General features: G+C 45.2%; 1 protein-coding gene across 7 annotated transcripts in view; it reads right to left on the reverse strand.

The window, feature by feature from the left end:
- The window catches only part of LOC141139189 (cytochrome P450 2K4-like), a 68,457-nt gene extending 51,205 nt beyond the window's left edge, over positions 1–17,252 (reverse strand). Inside the window, exon 1 of one of the 7 annotated variants that reach the window (XM_073625106.1) lies at positions 17,134–17,252. The gene's annotated coding sequence lies outside the window, so the exon portion shown is untranslated. Of the gene's footprint in view, positions 1–922; positions 1,065–3,476; positions 3,598–17,133 lie in introns of those variants that run through there. The other 6 variants (XM_073625108.1, XM_073625109.1, XM_073625105.1 and 3 more) reach the window with 6 other exon arrangements.
- Between the last annotated feature and the right edge of the window lie 680 nt (positions 17,253–17,932).

Below are 17,932 nucleotides of genomic sequence, written 5' to 3' on the forward strand. Positions count from 1 at the left end.
GGAGAGGGCTAGTGCTGGCCTGAAAGGGTGGGTGGATATGTGATAGGGGAGAGGGCTAGTGCTCCAAGGGGGCTTTGATATGTGCTGGGGGGGGAGAGGGCTAGTGCTGGCCTGGAAGGGGGTGGATATGTGCTGGGGGGAGAGGGCTAGTGCTGGGAGAGGGGGTTGGATGTGTGCTGGGGAGAGAGGGCTAGTGCTGGAAGGGGGCGTTTGATATGTGCTGAGGGGAGGGGGCTAGTGCTGGCCTGGAAGGGGGGTGGATATGTGCTTGGGGGAGAGGGCTAGTGCTTGAAGGGGGTGTGGATGTGTGCTGGGGCGAGAGGGCTAGTGCTGGAAGGGGGGGTTGGATATGTGCTGGGGAAGAGGGCTAGTGCTGGCCTGGAAGGGGGGGTGGATATGTGCTGGGGGGAGAGGGCTAGTGCTGGGAGAGGGGGTTGGATGTGTGCTGGGGAGAGAGGGCTAGTGCTGGAAGGGGGCGTTTGATATGTGCTGAGGGGAGGGGGCTAGTGCTGGCCTGGAAGGGGGGTGGATATGTGCTTGGGGGAGAGGGCTAGTGCTTGAAGGGGGTGTGGATGTGTGCTGGGGCGAGAGGGCTAGTGCTGGAAGGGGGGGTTGGATATGTGCTGGGGAAGAGGGCTAGTGCTGGCCTGGAAGGGGGGGTGGATATGTGCTGGGGGGAGAGGGCTAGTGCTGGAAGAGGGGGTTGGATATGTGCTGGGGGAGAGGGCTAGTGCAGGAAGGGGGGTTGAATATGTGCTGGGGGGGGGCTAGTGCTGGCCTGAAAGGGGGGTTGGGTATGTGCTGGCGGGAAGAGGGCTAGTGCAATCACTCCACCAAGTGTACATCGTTTTAGTTTCCTCCTTCCCAGTCATTCTTTCTCCCTCCTCCCTGTCCATCTACAAAGCATAGAAAACTTACAGACCTGACATCAGAGCGTGTTCCTGCTCCTCCTCCTCCTGTGTGTATACAGAGCTGAATGAGAAGGAGGGGGAGGAGGCCACTTCATTCTGCTGTGTGTGTGAGTGAGACAGGCTGCAAGGAAGGCGGGGAGGGGAGACATGCAACAGATATTCATGCAGACTTGTCATTCCCTGTGCAGTCCGGTCTGAATGATGTGTCAGGCTCTCTGTATAATCAGCATCTCCCCTCTCTGTATACCCAGCATGTCCTCTCTCTGTATACCCAGCATGTCCTCTCTCTGTATAATCAGCATCTCCTCTCTCTGTATACCCAGCATGTCCTCTCTCTGTATACCCAGCATGTCCTCTCTCTGTATACTCAGCATCTCCTCTCTCTGTATACTCAGCATCTGCCCTCTCTGTATACACAGCCTCTCCCCTCTCTGTATACCCAGCCTATATACTATATACACTAGCCTCTCTGTATGTAACAATCTGCATTTTGTGGCAGGTAACATGACATGAATACACCCCTCACATTTTTGTAAGTATTTTATTATATCTTTTCATGTGACAACACTGAAGAAATTACACTTTGCTACAATGTAAAGTAGTCCATGTACAGTTTGTATAACAGTGTAATTTTTCTGTCCCCTCAAAATAACTCAACACACAGCCATTAATGTCTAAACCGCTGGCAACAAAAGTGAGTACACCCCTAAGTGAAAAGGTCTAAATTGGGCCCAATTAGCCATTTTCTCTCCCCGGTGTCATGTGACTCGTTAGTATTACAAGGTCTCAGATGTGAATGGGAGCAGGTGTGTTAAACGGGGTGTTATCGCTCTCACTCTCTCATACTGGTCACTGGTAGTTCACAATGGCACCCCATGGCAAAGAACTCTCTGAGGATCTGAATAAAAGAATTGTTGCTTTACATAAAGATGGCCTAGGTTATAGGAAGATTGGCAAGACCCTGAAACTGAGCTGTGGCATGGTGGCCAAGACCATACAGTGGTTTAACAGGACAGGTTCCACTTAGAACAGGCCCTGTCATGGTCGACCAAAGAAGTTGAGTGCATGTGCTCAGCGTCATATCCAGAGGTTGTCTTTGGGAAATAGACATATGAGTGCTGCCAGCATTGCTGCAGAGGTTGAAGGGGGGGGGGGGGGGCAGCCTGTCAGTGATCAGACCATACACCACACACTGCATCAAAATGGTCTGCATGGCTTTTGTCCCAAAAGGAAGCCTCTTCTAAAGATGATGCACAAAAAAGCTTGCAAACAGTTTTCTGAAGACAAGCAGACTAAGGACATGGATTATTGGAACCATGTCCTGTGGTCTGATGAGACAAAGATAAACTTATTTGGTTCAGATGGTGTCAAACGTGTGTGGCGGCAACCAGGTGAGGAGTACAAAGACAAGTGTGCCTACAGTCAAGCATAGTGGTAGGAGTGTCATGGTCTGGGGCTGCATGAGTGCTGCTGGCACTGGGGAGCTACAGTTCATTGAGGGAACCATGAATGCCAACATGTACTGTGTTATACTGAAGAGCATGATCCCCTCCCTTTGGAGACTGGGCCGCAGGGCAGTATTCTACCATGATAACAACCCCAAACACACATTCAAGACCACCACTGCCTTGCTAAAAGAAGCTCAGGGTAAAGGTGATGGATTGGCCAAGAATGTTTCCGGACCTAACCCCTATTGAGCATCTGTGGGGCATCCTCAAACAGAAGGTGGAGGAGTGCAAGGTCTCTAACATCCACCAGCTCCGTGATGTCATCATGGAGGAGTGGAAGAGGACTCCAGTGGCAACCTGTGAAGCTCTGGTGATCTCCATACCCAAGAGGGTTAAGGCTGTGCTGGAAAATAATGGTGGCCACACAAAATATTGACACTTTGGGCCCAATTTGGACATTTTCACTTAGGGGTGTACTCACTTTTGTTGCCAGTGGTTTAGACATTATTGGCTGTGTGTTGACTTATTTTGAGGGAACATCAAATTTACACTGTTATACAAGCTGTACACTCACTACTTTACATTGTAGCAAAGTGTCATTTCTTCAGTGTTGTCACATGAAAAGATATAAAAAAAATATTTACAAAAATGTGAGGGGTGTACTCACTTTTGTGAGATACTGTACAAGTGTATGACTTTCTTTACTTTGCTGCTATGGGTTCTAGTCCCAGATCTTTTGTAGACCTAGCAACGCCCCTGCCTGACCTCCAACAAGCTCAGACTATACTTGATTAGCTTCTTACAGCCAGGGAATGACAGCTCTGAAACTCGAAGTTGCAATCATAAACTTACTTTACCTGTTTAAATCCATTATTATTTTTATATATTCTATGGAGAGAAAATTGTCCCTGTCCCAATCCTAGTCTAATTTATATGAGCACATGATAAAAAAATGCAATAAAAAATTAACTGCAGTGAAAACAGCATGTTAAAATGATCTGTACATTCAGAGATATAAATAAATAATCAGTGAAAATATATTTTACATTTATTTACCTGCAAATAATTTGCACAAAAAAATATCAGAATGATATACAATTCTTTGGAAGCAACTTACTGTATCTTTCTGCTGAAGATTTTCTGTAATCAGGTCTTGCCTCTCTAGTTTTCCTGCAGTGACTTTTATACCTTTAGCGGAATATTTGAACCTTGTACAGACAATGGCCTTGCAAACATTCAACCGTTCCTCCACCCACAGTATGTAATGTATGTAAACTAACTACTCTTGCATTGTGTAGGTTTCTAACTAGTACACTGCAATGCTTTGATTTGAAGATATTGTAATAACAGGTAGGTAAAAAAGTGATTCTAATCTTGATTGTAAAGTGAAAAAACTATATATTTTAAATCACGATAAGGTGCTTTTGATGATTTCTTTGATTAGAATTGAACTCCAGTCTTCTTTTTAGTCTTGCACAGTTGTGCAGGCTCCTCTTATGTACTCTAACTGCTTATTCTAATTTCACTAAACACTGTGAGCTTCTTGCAGTGTGCATTAGAAGCTGCAGCAGGTCAGAAAGAGCCCACATCATTTTGTGGCTGGAGGATGTTCAGCATCATTGAAACTTTTCTTCCCCAGCCTTAAAGTGGTATTAAAGGTTCAGCTTTAAAGAAAAATAACAACCATGTAACATTTACTTGCTTTAACCACTTCAATACAGGGGACTTTCCCCCCCTTCCTGCCCAGGCCAATTCTCAGCTTTCAGCGCTGTCGCTTTTTAAATGACAATTGCGCGGTCATGCTACACTGTACCCAAACTCAATTTTTATTATTTTGTTCCCCAAATAGAGCTTTTTTTTCTGGTGGTATTTGATCACCTCTGGGGTTTTAAAATTTTTGCTAAACAAATAAAAAAAAAAGTTTTTCTTTGTTTCTGTTATACAATTTTGTAAATAAGTAAGTTTTCTCCTTCACTGATGGGCACTGATGAGGTGGCACCAGTGAGGTGGCACTGATGATGGGCACTAATATGCGGCACTGATAAGTGGCACTGATATGCAGCACTTATGGGCATTGATAGACATCACTGATGGGCACTGAAATGCTGCACTGATGGGTACTTATGGGTGGCACTGATAGGCGGCACTGATAGATGCCACTGATGGACACTGATAGATGACACTGATAGGCATTACTGATGAGGAGGTACTGGCAGGCATTACTGATGGGCACTGATTGACATCATTTATGGGAACTGATTGGTATCCCTTGTGGTCATGGGGGGGCATCATTGGTGGTCCTGGGTGGCATCCCTGGTGGTCCTGGGTGGGCATCCTCAGGGGGTTGCACTGATAATCAATCAGCACAGACCCCCCCCCCCCGTCAGGAGAGCAGCCAATAGGCTCTCCTCTACTCGCATCTGTCAGACGCAATAGAGGAAAAGTCGATACACGGCTTTTCCTGTCTACACTGTGATCAGCTGTGATTGCACACAGCTGATCATGTGGTAAAGAGCCTCTGTCAGAGGCTCTTTAAATAGATCAGAATTGTGGTGTGTCAGACTGAAACAGCGCACCACATATTGCAGCGCTGCGCGCCCCTGTGGGTGCGCGCTGGCTTGTTATCCTGCTGGACATCATATGACACCCAGTCAGGATAACTGAACCACTTCCCGGCCGTCATTCCATTATAGGCCAGGCGGGATGCTCTTTTTTTCAGACTCCACGCTGGTGCTCCTGGTTACTCCCCCTTGACTAGTGCCCCCAATAGCAAGCCACTTGCTATAGGGGCACTGGTGCATACTCACTCCCGAGCCCTGCTTTATGCTTCCATAAGAGATGACTTGGCCCCACCCTCCCTTTCTCCTGATTGGATCAATGGCTGTGGTTGATAGCAGTGAGAGCCAATGGCTCCCACTGCTGTCTCAGCCAATGAGGAGAGTCCCAGGACTCATCATTGGATCGAGCAGGGGCTCAGGTGAGTATTATGGGGACTGTGGGGGGGAGCAGCACACAGAAGGTTTTTTTTTTACCCTCAAGCGTAGAGTGCATACAGGTAAAATACCTTCAGCCTTTCCCTGAACAGCCAAAGTTTTACCTGAACTTGTGTTCAGGCCATACATAATCATAGTCATATGTAACAGAAGCTCATGTTACTGACTGCACAACTCTTTATCTCCCACAAGATGGCAGTGGCAAATGTGCTTTCAGCTTATGACTGATTTTCTTCTGTGGCACTCTGGGAGATGTAGTCTAGAGTAGGATCTGAGCCATAGCCCTCACTGGGAAGCCAACCACAATACCCAGTAATATCTGAGAGCAGGAAGGATCTGATAAAAGCAAAAGCCTGGGAAGGAGCAGGGCAGTCGGGGGGGGGGGGGCACACAAACTGGAAAGGGAGGGAGAGGAGGTGCTGTGCTAAGGTGTTTTAGAGCAGGCTGCACTGGTCAGAGTTTACTGCATTATCGGTTGTTTCAGTGCTCAACCCAAGATGCTTGTGATCTGGACTGCCATCATCCAGATCTAATGAAGAGGTCGCTATCCCACCTGCTTCCACCTGCCCATCCATTCATCCTGTGAAGGAATGTGATGTAGATAATAATAATAATAATCTGAAAAGGTCTATTTTCTTATGTGTATACATATTTTTCTCCTTACTCATTATATAAGTATACAGATTAGCTCTGTTCCTATATTTTTCTCGAAATGGCGGGTACCCCCTACATCCTACACATCAGAAGAACACGGAACTGAAGATAAAACCAAGGACAGCCAAACCTCGTTATGAAGATTCTCCATCTTCTTTTCTATCTTAACCAATGAGATGTACCTATTAGACTAACATAGCAATGACGTATTTTTGTGTATAAAACATTAGCACCGCCTTGAATAAATTAGAAGTGTAAAAAGTAACGGTGCTGAGCGTGTCTCAGAGTGTTTACTTTTATATGCATGCATAGCCACACTTTCCAATTAGAGACAGCAGCAGATAACCTTGGGCTCGATTGGAGCTCTTAATCGTTTCCTTAACAGATGGTGCCGAAACCCGGGACCTCAGGCTACAGTCGAAGCCATACCGCGATAAGGATTCGAGCGTTAATTGATTGATAAGAGGGGGTTTGCGCAGCCCTAACAGTACGGTAAGTTGATTTATATTCTTACCACTGTACGACTTTCTTATCTTTCGGTTGACTGCTGGATTCTGTCGGTATGCTGAGACTGTCTTAGAGGTATTTCCTGAGGCTGTTTTAACGAACCTGCCAATGGGTTTCTGCTGTCTGTATTTGCTCACTGTCTGCCATTCTTTGGGCTACGAAACTCAGCAGTCTAAAAGTGCTACATGAGTTGAGTGTATGTGTACTCATCCCCAGATGAGCTGTCGGCCTCTGGGATGAGGTTTTATCTTGTAGCAGACGGTTATAGGACGGGTTACTCAAGGTTTGTCAGACCCTTGAGGGATATCTCAGCTGCTGGAGCCCCCCGCAGTCTGAAAGCGTTACAGAAGTCTCACCCCCAGACGAGCTGTCTGTAATGACGACCTTTAACTGGGTTTAAGGGGAGTTGTCTGCCCCTGAGGTTACCTTAGCCTGCTGAAATTTTGCAGTTCGAAGAGTGGCAGGTGTAATATCCTGTCGTGAGTGTATTTGTGGTTTAGTGTTTGCTATACACGAGAGGGGTTGGGGACTGGTTAAGGTCGGAGGGGGGGCTACCCGGGGATCTGTTGGGTCGCGGGCCGTTGCTCCCCACTACCCCTGACGTGTTTGTTCTTGTTCTGAGATTAACCGTACATTACAGGGTTATAGCAGACAGTAGCAGACAGTAGCAGCTAGGAGCGCAGCCTTATGTGCCCCCACCCAAGGAATTTGTTGATAAGGAGCAGTGAGAAGAATATTAACCCATTAGTTGTACGTATTCTCCTCTCAAGCCGTTAGCTGAGAAACAGAGAGAGAAAAGAATGTGATATTGTGAAGAGGAGAGAAGAAGATGTTGAAATAGTTAACAAAGTTGAACGAAGTGGCGAAAGTTATGTTGCTAAAGAAACAGGGAGAAAAATCCTGTGTGATAAAGAAAATTGGATAAAGGAAGTTAAGAAAGATGGCAATTGTATTATGTATGTGTATCACAGAGCTGATGATATGTTGGAGCTTGAAACAAAAGGAGGGGAGGGACAGCACTGCCCTCCGTCTAACAACCACTCCTTTCTCACCACCCAAGCACAACCCACTGTGACAACTCAGCCCGGCGGCCATCTTAGTGCACCCATGCCTTCACTTTCTACCCAGCCCAGTGCACTTCCTGCCGGCGGCCATCTTGGTACACCCAGTAAGCTTAAACAGCCTGTACCCAGCCCTCCCTGTTTTAAACCAGGATGGTTCATACCACACACCTGTCTTCCCCAATACGGAAGCATCACATTCCCAGGCCGGATATGTTAATGATGAAGTAGCATCTGAGTGGGAAGCCCATCAGCAGGCAGCAAGGCCACCTGTTGATTTAACCCCCAATCCGGCTCCGGACTCACAGTTCCGAGAGGATCTCAAACACATGCTGGCAACCGTAAGGAACAGTGCCTCTTGCCAGCCCCCCGCCCCAACAACAGTCTCGGTTACCAGAAGGGGCACCAGTGATGTATGTCGCTTTTACTCCGTCACAAGCAGAGGCCTTAGTGACAAGTCTGCCTGACCCAGAGAAGCAGCCAATTCCCTTCTACCACAGGATAGTGCAGATACAAGAAACTTACTCAGCTGCCTGGAGAGACTTGATCAGCCTATGCCAAATCAAAGCAGGACATGTCTTTTGGCCAGTCAGGCAGCCGGCCTTCAATGATGCCTGCCTGACAAGTGCCACTTCCTACACCTCAGGCGTGGAGTTCTGTGCACAACTCCACGACTGGGCAAAGGAGAAGTTGACGGATCAGACCACCACAATCCAAGATATTACCCAAGATAAAGGGGTGTCTGAAGAAGTATCATGCTAGACTCGTACCGGCCTTTGATGATCTGAGTTTCTCCCGCTATGAAAAGAGACACACACGTTTCCTGCGTAGGAATGGATGGGGTGCCCCGCTCCAGTCCACTTACTGAGCCACTCCAAGTGGGGACATTTCCTGATTTGCTTGCCAGATTTGTGGTGTCCTCTACATGTCCCTTGAATCTACTAGGAGCTGATGTGTTGTCCGGACTACAGGCCTCAATCAGGACACGCCTGAAGGGGGGATGAAGTTACATACTCCCCTATCTTTAGAAGACTAATCTGCTTTGTGTTCATTGCCTCTCCTGAAGACACTTCATGAAGCAAAAACTTCAAGTTCAATACTGCAGGAAGTACTTGACAGAATCTCTGCGTGCCTATGGTCCACAGGACCGGAAGACAACGGTCACTTAAAGGTGCCACCAGTTTCAGTCAAGCTAAAAGAGGGCGCATCATTGCCCCGGAAACCACAATAACCCCAAGAAAATAACCCCTAAAGGAGAACCAGGTACCTGCTGTGGATGCCTTTGACTGCAAAATACCTCACAGAGGTGGACCTTACAAACGCTTTCTTCAGTGTCCACCCTCACCCCTCCTGCTGGTACCTTTTTGCATCCATCCGCGGAAAGAAACGGCAACATACCTAAACAGTTGTGCTGCAAGGGGCACAGAACTTTCCAAGCCAGTTTGCAAAAGCTATGGCTATCATCCTTGACACATGACAAGAGGAACACCCGGAAGTGATTCTCTTCCAACATGTTGATGACCTTCTCCTTTGTGCAGCTGACTTACCCCCTGTTGAAGTCACCTCAGAAAGCCTGTTGTGCTATCTTGCCAACCAGGGGTGCAAAGCCTCAAAGCCCAAATTGCAGTGGTGCTCAACACCTGTCATTTTCCCTGGACACTGTTTGTCCCATGGGACAAGACATCCCACGGAAGACAGGGTGCAAGTAATCTGATATTCCACTGCCACAAGGTCAGAAATCCCTTCATGCCTTCCTTGGACTAATTTCCTAGTGTGGAGCATGGATTCCAGAAGCCTTCCTACTGATGCTCTGCAATCAGACCCTTCCAGATGTCTCCTGAAGAAATATCTAAGTTTGAGGCCCTCAAGTGTGCGCCATCCCCAGCGCTAGGGCTTTCAGACTACGACAAAACGCTCAAGCTCTTTGTATCTGAACGTCTGGGACATGCTGCAGGTGTACTAACCCAATCACACATCAGCCTACGCCCCGTAGGATATTATTCCTGTTGGCTGGATGCGGTAGCAAGAGGAGGCCTATTGTGTCTGCGAGCTGGCTTTGCTGCACAAACCTTGCTTGACAAAACTTTGAACTTGGTCCTCGGACACTGCCTCGTTCTGCTTGCTCCCCATGGCGTTGTTGCCATATTCAACCAAGATCCAGCCGAAACACTTGTCCACTACCAGACACTTGAGACTCCTGTGTTCCCTCCTACTGGACAGCATTACTCTATTAAGTTGTCAAACACTGAACCCTACCACCCTTCTTCCACTTCTTGAGGGGGGAAAGTAGGAGGAGGAGTAGAGTCTTGACTTGTCACCCCATGACCACACAGGACACGCGGTCACCACTGAAAACACTGTTCTACACAGCCTGAAGCCTTACCACCGGTGATGTCTGCACAGGAGGCAGAGCTGTAAGCACTTACTACAGCATGTAAATGGGCAGAGGGAAAAAGAGCCAACATTCATATGGACTTAAGATATGCTTTCAGCATTGCCCATGATAATGGTGTTATCTAGGACAGAGGATTCCTGACGGCTGCAGGAACACCTGTGAAAAATTGATGCCTTGCTTCTCCCAACCCTCCAACCCAAGTGACTATTATGAGTAAAAGCACACGACAAACTGAACTCAAAGGAAGCTCGAGGCAATCATATAGCCAATTCAGCTGCCAAACAGACAGCTGGTGGTCCACGGGAAGTGGACAGCAGGGTGGTAGAAGAAGACCACCCTGTGCTTACCTTACAGACTCTCCCAGTGGACAGAGTTTATCTAAAAGAACTACAGGAAACAGCAAGTCCGGATAAGAAGGAAAGCTGGAAATGGAGAGGAGCAACTCTCAGAAATGGACTATTCAAGTGCAACAAGAAGCCTTGTCTACTCAGGAGTATGTACCCAGCCGTGGTGCAATGGGCACATGGAGCTGCCCACTTGACAAAGACTTTTATGAACTCTCTTATCAACAAGTGTTGCACCAAGAGTTACTCCACTGACCGACAACTTCTGCAGATAATGCATTATCTGCACCAAATGTAACCCAGGACGCACAGAAAAAACAGAAGAAGCACCTGGCAAAAGCCCTATACCCCATTCCAGAGGATGCAAATTGATTATTCTCAAGTGCCAAGAAGTGGCAGATTCGAAAACGTCCTAGTGGAAGTGGTCATGACTGCCAGGACCACAGCTAAGAAACTACTGAGTGAGATAGTATGTAGATTTGAGGTCCCAGAGGTGATATTGAGAGATCAGGGCCCAGCCTTAACAGCAACCCTTACAAAAGAGATTTGGGCAGCACTGGGGGTTCAGTTGGCACTACACATCCCATACCACCCTCAAAGTAGCGGGAAGGTAGAAAGGATGAATGGGATACTAAAAACAGGATGTTAAAGATGGCCCAAGAGACTAACATGAGTTGGCCAGACAGTTAGCCCATTGCCCTGTTCAGTGTCAGACACACCCCCGGGGGAAACATGCCCTATCCCCTTATGAAATTTTGTTTGGTTCAGCTCCCAGACTTGGTTGTTACTTTCCACAACAGTTACAGTTGCAGTCTGATGTGTTGACTAATTATGTAACCACATTATCACGAGAATTAACCTGAATGTATGTCTAGGTGTTTTCTCCATTCCAGATCCTGAATTAGATACAGGAACACACCAACTACTGTCTGGAGATCCTTGAGCCAAGATATGATGGTCCATTCCAAGTTTGCTGACCACAGCCACCTCAGTCAAGTTGGCCAGGAAGAACACCTGAATGCACGCTTATCACTGCAGGAGAGCGTGTTTTCCGGTGCTGCATATCCTTTTTCTGTTTGATCTAGAGGGAATCTGGATCAGTGAATGTGCCCTTGCAAAGGTCATTATGCCCCCCCCTCATATCCTAACCAAAGATACCCCTGATACATACACTAACCCAGCACACAGTCAGAGGAGGAAGCGAGCAGTTCTCTCTGGAAGCTTTGACCCTCATGTATACATAGATGTCATAAGGGTTACAAGGGGGGTCCCTGATGAGTTTAAGGCCAGGGATCAGGTAAAAGCTGGTTTTGAGTCTTTGATCCCCATAACAACTGTCAACAAAAATGTAGATTGGATTAACTACATGTCATGGTTATGCAATAGAGTTTGTTGATCAACATACCTGTCTCCATGTGTTCATCTCTAGAGACCAGCTGACCCTCACCTGACTGCTTTTGTAACCTCTCCTCTAAGCATGACCCCACCCCAGGCCCTATCAGGGAACCCTATATTAACCTGTGCACTGCAAGCCAGCAGTGCTGATCAACCATTGTGTGTTAGCCTCTGTGTGTACTTGCTGTGTTTCCTACATCTGATTCCTGTTACCGACCTTGGCTTGTCCCTTACTTTCCTTGTTGTTCCAGCCTGCTGCCTCCTTCCTCTTCTCCTGTAGTCTACCGTGAGCGTGAGCTGTGAGACCCTAGGGGCCGCGACCTGGAGCCAGACTGCAGCGCAGTCCATCCTTACCATTAAAGGCTCTGGTGAACACCCGCTGGCTCTTAGACTCCGCGCCCTGGGGAATCTATGCTCTAGCTCCCAGTGGGATCTGTGTCAGTGATCCAGTAGACCTGCTTCCTGAACCTCCCAGGGTTCAATCCGCAGCAGTCAGCCGTAGGGTCCACTACCTTGCGGTGCACTCCTGATCCCAACGGTGTGCATCTGTCACCCAGCCTCTAGGTGACCTGACACTACACATATTATAACCAACAGAGATTTGTAAATTACACTAAAGATGCCCTCCAGGGAATTGCTGACCAGTTATCCCCCACTTCCTACATGACATTCCAGGACCGGATGGCCTTAGACATGGTGCTAGCTGGGAAAGGAGGTGTTTTGTAAAATCATAGGAAAAAACGGAAACCTGTTGTACATACATTCCTGATAATACTGGCCCAAATGGTAAGGTTACTTTAGCTATAAAGAAATTAGAAGATCTGTCATTGGAGTTGAAGAAGAACTCAGGTATCACAGACCCATGGGATCAATACTTTAGCTGGATGAGTGGGTGGCAGAAGGTGCTCGCCCAGGTACGGGTAATGGTATTAATAATCCTGGTTCTTTTAGCCCTGATTGTATGCTGTATTCTACCTTTCGTAAAAAGTTAATGAGCAAGGCTGTAGACAATAGCACACCTACATTTCTCCACCAAGAAGAAGAGGACCCCCTTAATGATGGAAGATGACAAACCCTTCACTCCTCCACAGTCACTCCCTGTCCAAAAATCTTACAGTCCTATAGGGTTATAGGGATAGATAGCGCCTGACTGCACCTCTCCAGCTGTATCGAGGAGGGAAGTGAACAGTTGCTGCCCAATTCTATATACAGCCTAAAAGAGTTGCTGAGGAGAAGGGTCAGGCCAAAGTAGGACCTTTAGTATTAGGGACAGAAAAGAGAAAATAGTCATTTTAGGGGGGGGGGGGGGTTGTGAAGGAATGTGATGTAGATAATAATAATAATAATCTGAAAATGTCTTTTTTCTTATGTGTATACATATTTTTCTCCTTACTCATTATATAAGTATACAGATTAGCTCTGTTCCTATATTTTTCTCAAAATGGCGGGTACCCCCTACATCCCACACATCAGAAGAACGCGGAACTGAAGATAAAACCAAGGACAGCCAAACCTCGTTATGAAGATTCTCCATCTTCTTTTCTATCTTAACCAATGAGATGTACCTATTAGACTAACATAGCAATGACGTATTTTTGTGTATAAAACATTAGCACCGCCTTCAATAAATTAGAAGTGTAAAAAGTAACGGTGCTGAGCGTGTCTCAGAGTGTTTACTTTTATATACATGCATAGCCACACTTTCCAATTAGAGACAGCAGCAGATAACCTTGGGCTCGATTGGAGCTCTTAATCATTTCCTTAACAATCCAACCAACTACTGTCAGAAGATTATCGAGAGAGGAAGCAGAAAGGTCATATTCCTACTGTTAAGCTGCACCCATTCACAAATAACTTACATTTATAGACCCCACTCCTGCTGGTAAGTGAACTGCTCATGCTGTTATAGGCTGGGCCCAGCACTGCCCAGTTATTTTATCTGCTTCCCTTCAGTGCTGACGCTACTTTATGCATACCATCACATCTAAATACTGCAACTGTGCCCATCCTTACATCTAACTATTGCCACCGGGCACCTTTTAGCACCTGGCTGCTGCAACTGGGTCTGTTTCTTCTAAGATTTCATATGCACATTTTTGAAGGGCCCCAACGTACCCGGCAGAAGATCCCACACAAAGACTTATTCAAACCACTCTAACCTGAGGGCAGATTTGTGCCCTAAACCTTTGTTTGAGAGCTCTCAAGTGGCATAGTTGTCTATGTTGTTACTCTTATTTAGTCACTTGGTGTGCTTTATCTAAAATGGGAGGGTACTGTTTATGCCCTTGGGGGTCACATTATATGATGGAGACTAACGTTTCTATGAGAGGACCTGTGAAGTTAATTATTAAGTCATTATTGTGTTCATGCTGATTGACGTTCATGTGCCAATATACTCTCAATATACTACTGGTGGTGTCAGTGAGGGTGAGGCCTCACATATGGCTGGACCAGAGCAGAGGACCCAAATCACAATAATCTGGCAAACAGGGAGTGCAAAGTCATTGCTAAAATAAGAGGTTTATGGGAGGAGCAAAAGGTTCAAATTTCAAGAGAAACAATGTGCAAGGAAGGATCAAGAAATTGTCCAGGGAGCTTGGCAAGAAGAGACATCACCAGACACAGCAGAAGATTCAGGTTCAGACCCAGGTCCTGACAGGTATAAAGCCTGAAAAAAGAGAACAAATACCTCTATGCTCCCAAATCTATAGTATATACTCCCCAAAGGTACCGTATATGTTAAAAATCCCAGTGTTTTCACCTTTAATTCACCTTTACATTTCTTTAAAAGGGAACTGGTTGTAAGCAGGAGCTTGTACAACTTTTAGTAAGATCACTCCCTTGGGTGGAGCCAGTGAGTTGAGTATTGTACCCCTACATAATCTGGTATGGGAGGAGTCTCAGGGAGAGGAGTAATGAGAGCAGGTTACCCCTGTTACATGCCATGTAAGTCTGTACACTAAGTAGGTGAGCGTCCTTTGGGGTTGGCTGATGAGACCCTGAGGGAGAATCCACTTGTGGAGGACCTACATTGACAAGGAGTTGGCCTACATTGGGAGAGTTTGCCAGACATTCTGAGTTCATGTATTTATATCTGATGTTCAGCTGTGTACTGTACAAGAAGTTATGGACCTAGAGAATGCCACCATAGTATAACCATTAAAAGGCTATTGTGTTGATATTATTTTTATACAGGTAGTGGGTCTCAGGCAAGGAGAATGTGAGTTGCTAAGATAGTTGAGTTTCTCCCTATATAGGTGTGTGCATACCTTAATTAATCTCTGAGCATAAGGGAGATGGGAGGAGCCCTTGGCTGGTTTGGAGGAGCTGATTGCAAATCAGGGATGTATTCAGGGTTATCCACAAAAAACGTACTCACCTACCCAGCAATCCAACACTGCATTAAATCCATTCCTGCACCATCATCTTCTTCTCCAGGAACAAGCTCATGCAGCTGAGAGGCGGGAATGCCTTGGCTGCCTATGATTGACCAAGAACAGTGACAGCTGCCTGGCAGGATAGCTCAGGTGGGTTTGAACTAGGATCCTAACCGGTCTGGGCTCATCCCTTGTCATTGGGAGCCTGCTGTATCTTCCAGGTCCCTTTCATGTCAAATACCTGGTTAATCCTTCCAGTCTCCCTTTTCCTTGATGTAAACTAACCACATCAAGCACAGAATCAGATGTGTGCTTCCATGGTCACTTTGCGTCCAAATATTTGCTTTACAAGATGTAATGCCTATGCATGATGAACCTATCTCTGCCATAGTCCATTTACCTGCCCCGTCCACCGCTCAGCTCTAATATGCTCCCTACATAATAAGTACTTATTTACTTAACAGTTGTGTGTTTACATATAAATTAAGCATGGTCCAATTTATTTAGTAATGCCATACCTTAAGCTTGATCCAACATGTTCAGCAATAGCACACCTTAAGCATGAGCTAATGTGTTTAGAAATAGCACACCTTAAGCATGAGCTAATGTGTTTAGAAATAGCATACCTTAAGCATGAGCTATTTTGTTGAAACAGTTTGAACAGGCTTTTTGTAATGATTCGTATGAAATTGTTTTATGTTGTTCCGTGGATTGTCCTACCCATACAAACCTTTCCTTTAACTAGTTATACATTAATCTGAACAGTTGTGATTTTTGCTTTGCTATTTTGCTTAATAAGGACAGTACGTGCAGCATGCTTTTACAACCTCAGGGCAGTTTAAAGGCATTAAACACCTATAATTTGAAGATGTTAACCATTTGCCTGGCCAAACACCAGAGCACTTTTTGACGCTTTTACTGACAATTGTGCAGTGGTGCGACGTGGCTCCCAAACAAAAATGACGTCCTTTTTTCCCACAAATAGAGCTTTCTTTTGGTGGTATTTGATCACCTCTGCGGTTTTTATTTTTTGCGCTAAAAACAAAAAAATAGCGACAATTTTGCAAAAACGCATTATTTTTTGCTATAATAAATATCCCCCAAAAATATATATAAAAATGTTTTTTACCTCAGTTTAGGCCGATACGTATTCTACATATTTTTGGTAAAAAAAATCGCAATAAGCGTTTATTGATTGGTTTGCGCAAAAGTTAGTTTTTTGTTTACTAGTAATGACGGCGATCAGCGATTTTTATCATGACTGGGACATTATGGCGGATACATCGGACAATTTTGATACATTTTTGGGACCATTGACATTAATACAGCAATCAATGCTAAAAAATTGCATTGATTACTGTAAAAATGTCACTGGCAGTGAAGGGGTTGACCACTAGGTGGCGCTGTAGGGGTTAAGTGTGTCCTAGGGAGTGATTCTATCTGTGGGGGGATGGGCTGTGTGTGACACGTCACTGATCACCACTCCCGATTACAGGGAGCTGTGATCAGTGACAGTGTCATTAGGCAGGACGGGGAGATGCTTGTTTACATTAGCACATCCCCGTTCTTCCTCACCGTGAGACAATTGCGGGTATCCATTGATATTCATACATTGAGTCAGCAGGACCCGCCATAACAGTCACGGGTGAAGACATGTAAAGACGTGTTAATAGAGGATGGAAGTCTAGCGAAACCCCCACCTCACCCTGAGACAACTCCACCTTGCACTTTAAAAAAAAAAAATTCTATCCACACAAAGTAGAGAAAAAAGTGATCAGCACAATTCCTCAATTATCTCATATATATAAATATATATAAGTGCTGGGTGTAAATTAATCCAAAAACAAACATGCAAATGTTACTGAATGAAGTGACAAATCAAATTCCTGAATATCTCAATCAATAAACAATAATAATAATAATAATAAAAGTGCTCAGTGTAAAATCAATAAGTCCAAAAATGACCATCCAAGTGTCAATGAAAAAAAAATATGTATATAAGTCCTCATAAGTTGAACTTCCACCAAAAAATAACAATGATCCCGTACCTTCACACAACTGCTCAGTGCTCACAGAACTCTCACCTCTGTGCAGTGATGAATCAGCTTTAGGGACTCACTCCGGCCACGCCCTATGCATTACGTTATGTCACATGACTTCATCAGGGAAATCGGATTGGATATCAAGTGAACATATTTACAATTTTTTTTTAAGGTTTACACACCCTGGCAGAATTTATGATTTCTTGGCCATTTTTCAGAGAATATGAATGATAACACAAAAAAATGTCTTTCACTTAAGGTTAGGGTTTGACTGAAGCTATTTATTATCAATCAACTATGTTTACTCTTTTTAGTTTCAATAGTTTGTATTGGTTATGAAAATTAACATTTGATATGTGTCATCATAAAATAGCATTTATAGCGTAGGCTGTACATATGAGATTTACATCGTATAGTATTTATATATTTTTACGTGTAAATAATATGGTATGTTATGTGATAGTCATGTCATGTGATAACAAGGGAATGCCAGAAGTTGAATAAAGTTCATAAAGTTTAATGTTCATGGACTGTCTGTCATGTCATATCTGTGAGGGATAGGGGGTAACGAGAACACACTTCAGGAAAGAACAAACTATTAGCAGCTCCTACGCGAGTAGTGCGCTTCATGGAGGTCCCACCGAGATGTTACATAGTTACATAGTTACATAGTAGGTGAGGTTGAAAAAAGACACAAGTCCATCAAGTCCAACCTATGTGTGTGATTATGTGTCAGTATTACATTACATATCCCTGTATATTGCGGTCATTCAGGTGATTATCTAATAGTTTCTTGAAGTTATCA

The sequence above is a fragment of the Aquarana catesbeiana genome, linkage group LG04 (assembly GCF_042186555.1).
Source record: "Aquarana catesbeiana isolate 2022-GZ linkage group LG04, ASM4218655v1, whole genome shotgun sequence".
Classification (NCBI taxonomy): Eukaryota; Metazoa; Chordata; class Amphibia; order Anura; family Ranidae; genus Aquarana; species Aquarana catesbeiana.